This window comes from Balaenoptera borealis (genome assembly GCF_965194805.1).
Source record: "Balaenoptera borealis genome assembly, chromosome: 11".
NCBI lineage: Eukaryota > Metazoa > Chordata > Mammalia > Artiodactyla > Balaenopteridae > Balaenoptera > Balaenoptera borealis.
The window spans coordinates 98903533-98911695 of NC_138868.1; the positions used below are offsets into that span (position 1 = coordinate 98903533).

The 8163-nt window shown below is 46.3% G+C and overlaps 1 pseudogene across 1 annotated transcript; it reads right to left on the minus strand.

The window, feature by feature from the left end:
- Positions 1-5790: 5790 nt before the first annotated feature.
- LOC309605194 (large ribosomal subunit protein uL24 pseudogene) lies at positions 5791-6815 on the minus strand (annotated as a pseudogene). Its single transcript has one exon. The product of its transcript is annotated as a large ribosomal subunit protein uL24 pseudogene (transcript).
- Between the last annotated feature and the right edge of the window lie 1348 nt (positions 6816-8163).

The following is an 8163-nucleotide window of genomic DNA, read 5'->3' on the forward strand; positions in this document are numbered from 1 at the left end:
TTAGGTGGCCTCCTGACGCTTAGAGTGATGGAATTTTCTAACTGGAACAAGCCTTGCAGATGGTCCAGTCCAGGGGCCCTTGGCTCTGGTAAAAAACCAGAAGCTCCTGGGGCACTTTATGAGAAATGCCCCTGCCCCTGCCCCCCTGGGATCTCCCTAGTCTAGTAGAGCTGCCTGAGTCTGCACTTTTCACAAGCTCCCAGGCCTGGGACCATCCCTCTTCAAAGATCAGGTGACCTGGCTTCTCATTGTTTGGAGGGTAATTTTTAAGGCCCTGGATGTCCTGGCCCCTGGCGGCCGACCTTCACCACCACCTCATCTTTCCCTTTCATCTTCCTGCTGCATTCCAGACGTGCTAGCCTCCTCCTTGGCACTCCACGCAGTGTCTTCTTTCCTGCTTAACAGCTTTCTGGTTCTCAGTCCAGGGATCTTTCCTATCAGAGCACAGTTGCTTTAGTTGCTTTAGCTTCAGCCTAACCGCTCCCCGCCCCCCCCCCCCCCCCCCCGCCACTGGAACACACACACACACACACACAGATGGGGCTGGAGGGCTGGAGATGGTTACTTGTTTTGGCAAGACATGAGGATACCCAGAGGCCCCTTAACTACCGGAGATATCTGGGCTCTGTCTGGACAAGACCCTGGATGCTCTGTTTTCCACTCTATGGTCCAGTCTCTGAGTGTTGCTGGTTGGAAGGCCTAGCTGTGCTATTTTGATAAGTTTATGAGGACCTGGCCTATTTTCTGGGTCCCCAAGCACTTCACTTCAGGAAGTGGTGGGGAGTGGGGACTCTAGAGGGTGTGGCAATTGTGTGTCAGCTAAAGCAAGGTCTCCGGCTGGATGGAGTTAATGGCTCAAATGAAACATTTAGGGGCTGGGATGGAACACAGGGTGGTGATGGGGAGGAGATTTAAAACTCTCATTTGCTAATGGCACAGGATAGGAGTGCTGAAAGCAGGAAGGGTTTAGAGGAATCCACCCAAGGCAAGATTTACTGGCAGACTGTGGCTGCCCTGTTGGTCCCTTAGATCTTTCCTCTCCCATCATCTCCAGTTGCCCTATCTAGAGACACATGGAGTAAATACTCCTCTAAAAATGCACATTCTGGGACTTCCCTGGTGGTGCAGTGGTTAAGACTCTGCGCTCCCAGTGCAGGGGGCCTGGGTCCGATCCCTGGTCAGGGAACTAGATCCCACATGCATGCTGCAACTAAGAGTTCGTGTGCCACAACTAAGGAGCCCACCTGCCACAACTAAGACCCGGCGCAACCAAAAAAATAAATAAATATAAAAAGCAAACCAAAAAGTAATAAAAATGCACATTCCTTTAGGATAACCAAGGGACTACCAGCCATTCACTCTTTTTTTTTTTTTTTAACATCTTTATTGAAGTATAATTGCCTTACAATGGTGTGTTAGCTTCTGCTTTATAACAAAGTTAATCAGTTATACATATACAATATGTTCCCATATCTCTTCCCTCTTGCATCTCCCTCCCTCCCACCCTCCCCATCCCACCCCTCTAGGTGGTCACAAAGCACCGACATTCACTCTTTTTATTTCCCTATTTCATCAGATTGTCTTTTTAATCACAGAGGTGGCAGAAGTCATCTCATCATTTTATAGCTGGAAAATGAGGCCCACAAAGGATAATGATTTGTCAAAGGTCAGACAAATATTTTGGAGCACAGGCAGGACTAGCTAGATCCCAGATCTCCTGACTCCATGTACAGTGCTCTCCACTGCTCCCAGGGTGGGTCTTCAGACTTCTGCTAGACTGACTTAACTGGTGCATGGTGAAATGAGGAAAACAAGGACAACGTGGGGTACTCTGAACATAGCTGTCAGGTTGCTGCTTTGTTCTGATCGCCTCCTATTCACTCTGTTGATAAGGGAGGATTCCCAGATTCCCACCCTAGGGTTTTGGAGATGGTTGAACACATGACACCTGACACTGGACAGATGTGATTGACAGCAGTTTATTAGTCACCTGTACTTACAGCCCGGAGGAAGACACCACATGCCAGGCACTGCCACTCAGGAGCTGCAATCAGGAACAGTGAAAAAGCAGGAGCTGTGAGAGGCAGGCTTTGTCGTATCCAAAGGGTGGAATGCTCATTTCCCGCAGGAGGATATGATTGGCTTGTCTGAATAATTCTGTGGGCTGGCAGGGAACAGAAGCCTGATTCTCAGGGATAAGCAGGGATTATGCCTGGTCCCTGTGAAAAGGAGGGTTAATTGACCAGTAGAACTTATCAGCAGAAACTGAAAATTGGGAAGGAGAATTTGTGTTTAGGCCACTTGAGACCTTCCCAATTGGATCACATGTTAAGACAGCTGTTGAGCCCTAATTTTGGGCGAATTGAGGCCACACACTGGCCCTTCCTTGCAATGGTCTATTTTTTCATTCTAAGGTTATACCCTTCCACTTTTTTGAACTGATGGTGGTAGATGGTGTGTTTTTAATGTCCCTTCTAGGCACAAAAAGAAAAGTGGTAACTTTCTGTTGCTCCTCAGACTTCTTTGGAAATATGAGTAGTCTATGAAATTGAAAAATCTTGGAACCACTGCTTGACCCTCTGCTGCCTCTCCTAATCTCTATTTGAGGTCAACTCCTTGAGTGAGGTCACTCCCCGAAGAACTGCATGTTTGGTTGGAGGGTATGACAAAAAAGAGAAGTTTCTCTTAGAATGCAGGGCAGAGGGCGAGAGGTCAAAGCACCAATGGAGATAACACTTCCAACATTTATTTAAGAAGGTTTATTCATGAATGTTTAACTAATCAAATAATTAAAAGACATTATTTTTTATTTTTAAAACTTTATTTATTTATTTATTTTTGGGTCTTCGTAGCTGCGTGTGGGCTTTCTCTAGTTGTGGTGAGCAGGGGCTACTCTTCATTGCAGTGCCTGGGCTTCTCATTGCAGTGGCTTCTCTCGTTGTGGAGCACAGGCTCTAGGTGCGTGGGCTTCAGTAGTTGTGGCACGCAGGCTCAGTAGTTGTGGCACACGGGCTTAGTTGCTCCACAGCATGTGGGATCTTCCCGGACCAGGGCTCGAACCCATGTCCCCTGCATTGGCAGGCGGATTCTTAACCACTGTGCCATCAGGGAAGTCCTGAAAGACATTATTGTTAGGCACAATGTTCTAGACACAGGGCTAGACCCTGGGAATACAAAGATCAATAGAGCATAGTCTGCCTTCGAAGGCTTGTCCAGTGGGGGAGATGAAAATGGTAAATAGATAGTTAGAAAACAATAGGGTAAGTTCAGAGGTAGAGATGTGTGTAAAGTATTGTGGCAGCTCAAAGAAGGGACAACTAATGACCCAGTCTGTCAAGAGAGGCCTTGTTGGAAGAGGGGAGGCATGAACTGAGTCTTTAAAGAAAAATGGGAGTTACCCAGGTGTAGTAGATTGTTATAGTACTGACCTCCAATGAATCATGTATCCTGATATCCATGCCCTCATGTGATCTCCATCTTCATTGACTCTGGACTTGGCCATGTGCCTTGCTTTGGCCAATGGGCTGTCAGCAAATGAGATGCAAGCAGAAGCTTGATAAGTGTTTGTACGTTGGGACTTGCCTTCTTAGAATTCAATTGCCACGTGAGAAAGTTTGAGCAACCACGTAGAGAACTGAGGTGCCTCAGTTTGTATCAACCACCATTTGGGATCAGCTAGCCCCCAGTTAACCTGCCACGTGATCACAAACACATGTGTAATCCTAACTGATGCCACCAAGAACAGAAATGAACCATCCCCAATAAGCCTACTAAGGTGGTTTTAAAACCTGGATAGAAATTCTTTGGTCTTCCTTTCTCAGGAAGTGAAGTCTGTGTCCCACCTGAGTCTTAATGGATTTGTGACTGCTCCCACTGATAGAATACGGCAGAAGTGATGCTAAAAGGCTTTTGAATTGAGGTCTTAGAAAGGCCATATAGCTTTTACTTTGTTTTCTGGGACACTTGCTCTTGGAACCGCCATATGCGATGTCTGACGACCCTGAGGCTATGCAGTTGAAGCCCCCGTCCTGTGGAGAGGCATCATGTAAACACTCTAGACCCAGGTGAACCTAGCTTTCAGAGTCTTTTCAGCCCAGGCTCCAGTCATGTAGATAAAGAAGCTTCCAGACAATCCAGCCCCAAGCTGTTTGAGTTGTCCGCCTAACTGTTCGAGTTTTCAAACTGAGGCCCCAGATATTGCGGGACAGAGACAAGTCTGTATTCCTAATCCACAGAATCCATGAACTTAATAAAACGGTGGTTGTTTGAAGCTGTTGTTTTACATGATTTGTTATGTAGCGATAGGTACCTGATACATAAATTGGTACCTAGAAGTGTGGTACCTAAACATGCTTTAAAAACCTAAACATGGGGGCTTCCCTGGTGGTGCAGTGGTTGAGAATCTGCCTGTCAATGCAGGGGACACAGGTTCGAGCCCTGGTCTGGGAAGATCCCACATGCCGCGGAGCAACTAGGCCCGTGAGCCACAACTACTGAGCTTGCGCGTCTGGAGCCTGTGCTCCACAACAAGAGAGGCCGCGATAGTGAGAGGCCCGCGCACCGCGATGAAGAGTGGCCTCTGCTTGCCACAACTAGAGAAAGCCCTCGCACAGAAACGAAGACCCAACACAGCCAAAAATAAATAAATACATAAATAAATTAAAAAAAAAAAGTGCTCAGTACCTCCTGTGCTCCTAGAATGATTATTAAAAAAAAAAAAAAAAACCTAAACATGGGGCAGTGGCTTTGGAACTGGGTGGTGGGCAAAGGTTTGCATGATAAGCAGCAAGGAGGCTGTGGTGCAGGCTGGAGGGGCTGTGAATGAACTGGTGGGAGAGGCTGGGAAAGCAGTAAGGAAACTGCTTGGAGGCTGGACCAAGGGTGACTCATGTTATACGGTGGAGAAACAATTGGCAAAAACATTGCTTTTGGTAACAGAAAATGCACCTACTGAATTTGTGGATTTAGCTAAAGGGATCTAGAGACAGAATGCTGAAAGTGTCATTTGGGTGCTTCTAGCTGGCATGATAAGGTATTATAAGAGAGATGAGCTAAATGAGGATCTGTCCAGTTTGCTGAGATGGAAAAGAAAACTGGTCTCATTTCCAGTCTCTCCAGCAGGCAATAGATTCTCAAAGTGAGAACTAGCCTAAGGGTAAAGATTAAATCAAGCATATGATTGTAGAAACTTTGTTCAGACCCCAGGAAGATTTAAGATGGTGCCTAGTAGACCTTCTCAGTTAAACAAAAGGGTTTCTGAGAAAATTAAGGATGCTGTCCCATAGCAGAAATAGAGTCTTCTTGAAACTAATTATGCATGTGACTTTTGGTGCACAAAGTGAACCCAATAATACAGAAAACCCATAAAGTTTTAAACAGTATTGTATTGGCAAAAACTCTATCAAAAATAAATAAATAAATAAATAAATAAATAAATAAATAAATAAATAAATTGGACTTGATTAAAATTAAAAAACAAAACAAAACAAACTCTATCAGTTTGGACTCAAAGGGAATGACACAGTTAAAAATGAAAAGACGCCTTGGGCCCCCCAACTGTCTATGGGCAGTAAGCTGGCCAATATTCACACAGGCCTTTTTTTATGGAAAAGAAAATCCTCTCGGAGGGCAGAACCAAGAGCCCAGAGGATATAACTAGAAGCCAAGGGGAACTGAGCTCTATTCAAGTAACATTCCCTGCCTCTGGAGTAGGGGTCCTGATAATAGTGCCTGGCTGGATTCCAGAATGGCTTTGAATTCCATGATTGCTACGTGCCTCCTGTTTCTCCCCCTTTTAAGGGGAGCATCTATTGAGGTTATCCTGTACGTGATACCATTGTATGCTGGGCACGTGGGGAGCAGATTTCTTGTCTTGTTAGCTCACAGTCTTCTGGATCAAAAGGAGCCACACCCGAGGAGTTGTACCCCAGGAGATTCAGCCACATCCAGACCTGCAGCATGTTATGAGATCAAGGACTTTGAGCCTGGTGTCATGATTGGATACTACTTTGGGTGTTTTGGTAGGGGGTGTATATTTCACATGTGGGAAGGCTGTGCATCATTAGGGGTAGAGGGCAGACTGTGGTAGATTGCTACCTTAATGGCTCCCCAGGGAGTCACACCTCTTCCATATTGATTCTGGGCTCAGCTATATGACATACTTTGGCCAATGGGATTTGAGCAAATGTGATCAGGCAGAAACTTCATAAATGCTTGTGCATTATGGCTTGCTTCTTCTTTTTTTTGTTTTCATTTTAACAGTTTTTAATGAAAGTTGTATGCAAGATTACTTTATTCCTGCATCTTCTCAATTGTTTCTTCCTTATATTTGCCCTTTTCCTTTCCTGCTTGGCAAGATTTGGCTTTACATTCGAGGATCTTTTTGCGGTCTTTGTCCAGTTTTAGTCTGGTGATAGCCATCTTGCTGGAGTGAATGCCCACACGGACAGTCGTGCCATTAGCCTTTTCCCACTGCACTTGTTCATTGCAGATGACATATTTCTTCCTGTAAACCTGGACTACTTTGCCAATTTGCTGCCCTTTGTAGTGCCCTCGTACAACCTGAACTTCATCGTCCTTTCGGATGGGCATGGGTCGAACATTGTACTTCTGTCTCAGCTCTTTAGAAAGAGGGGAAGACATAATCTTCCTGTGAATGTGGGAAGGTGCACTGAAATTCCTTTTCCGGTTTTCCATCAGTCAGAAGTCACAAAGGGATTGAACTTCATTTTGGCCGCTGGCACTTCAGCGATGGCCGTAAAAGGGAAGAGGGCTTGCTTCTTAGAACCCAGCTGCCACTTGAGGAAGCCCAAGCTAGCCGCATGGAGAGACCTGAACTGAAATGCTCCAGTTAACAGCCCCACCGAATTGCCAGGTATTGAGTGAGACGTTCTAGGATCATCCAGCCCCCGCCCACCTGTCAACTGACCACAAATGCATGGGCGAGCCCTGTAAGTCCATATGGAGTACTGATGAGCCGTCCCAGCTGACCCCTGACCAAACTGCTGACTCACAGAATGGTTGTTGCCTTTAGTTACTAGCCCAAGTGGTTTGTTACACAGCAGTAGATAACAATAAACCAGGTGAAGAGAAGGAAGGGCATTTAAGGTGAAGGAGAGGGCATGAACAAAGGCATAGAGACAAAGCAAAGCAAAGCGGATGTGGGAAAATACAGGTGGTTTGGGGTTGCCTGTGGCAATGAATGTTGAGAGGGGTCACTGGCGAAACGGGGAAGACCCAGTTGAGGAACGTGGGTAACGTGAGGTCATCAAAGTTTTATCGGAAGGGTGCGGAATGGCCAGAGAGATGCATTCCTTCAAAAGATTACTCTGGGGCAGTGTAGGGGATTAACAGAGGGCCACATGGAGCGTCTCCTGCTCAGTTGGTCCTTTCGTCTTGTAGTGGGTTCAGAGCAGAGGTAGAGAGGCAGAAGGCAGCTTCTGGGGGAACAGGGCGGTGTGATAGACACTTCCTTGAGGTCAGGGTCTGTGTCTGCCTTATTTACTGTTGTATCTCTAGGGCCTCCAGGTCCTAGCTCAAAGTAGATTCTTAATAAATATTTTTGAATGAACATATAAAGAAATAAGAGCAATCAAGTATCATCGGTGCTGTTTGTCAGGCAAAAAAGGGAGAAAATTCCAAGGAGAGTTTGGGAGAAAGTAGTGGTTGTTTTTCTGGAAAGAAGAAGAAAGGCGTTTCCAACAGAGGGAGTCTCAGAAACAAAGGCATGGAAGCGTGAACTGTGTCTGGGGAACAGCACATTCTGAAGTTCTGTGTGGTTCACACATGGAGTGGGCAGCGGGAGGGGAGGGATGGTGCCTGAGATGTGGCTGGGTGAGGGCCTGAAATGGGGCAGGAGCAGTGGAGATGGAGGAGGTGGGACAGATGAAAGAGACCCACATGGGAGAATTCACAGCACATGGGCACTTCATAGGTGTGTTTGGTGAGGTCTTGCAGGAATTCCCAGGTTTTTGGTGTGGTTGCTCTGAAAGAAGAGAAGAGAGGAGGCAGCTTTGGGGCAAAAGATCATGAGTTCAATGTCAACCATGTTGAGTTTGAGGTCCTGTGGGACACGCAGTGCAGAGGTCCAGGTTGGGGCTGGGAGCAAGGTCTGAGTGGAAGGCAGATATCTAGTAGGTGTCGGCAAATAGGTGGTAATGAGCG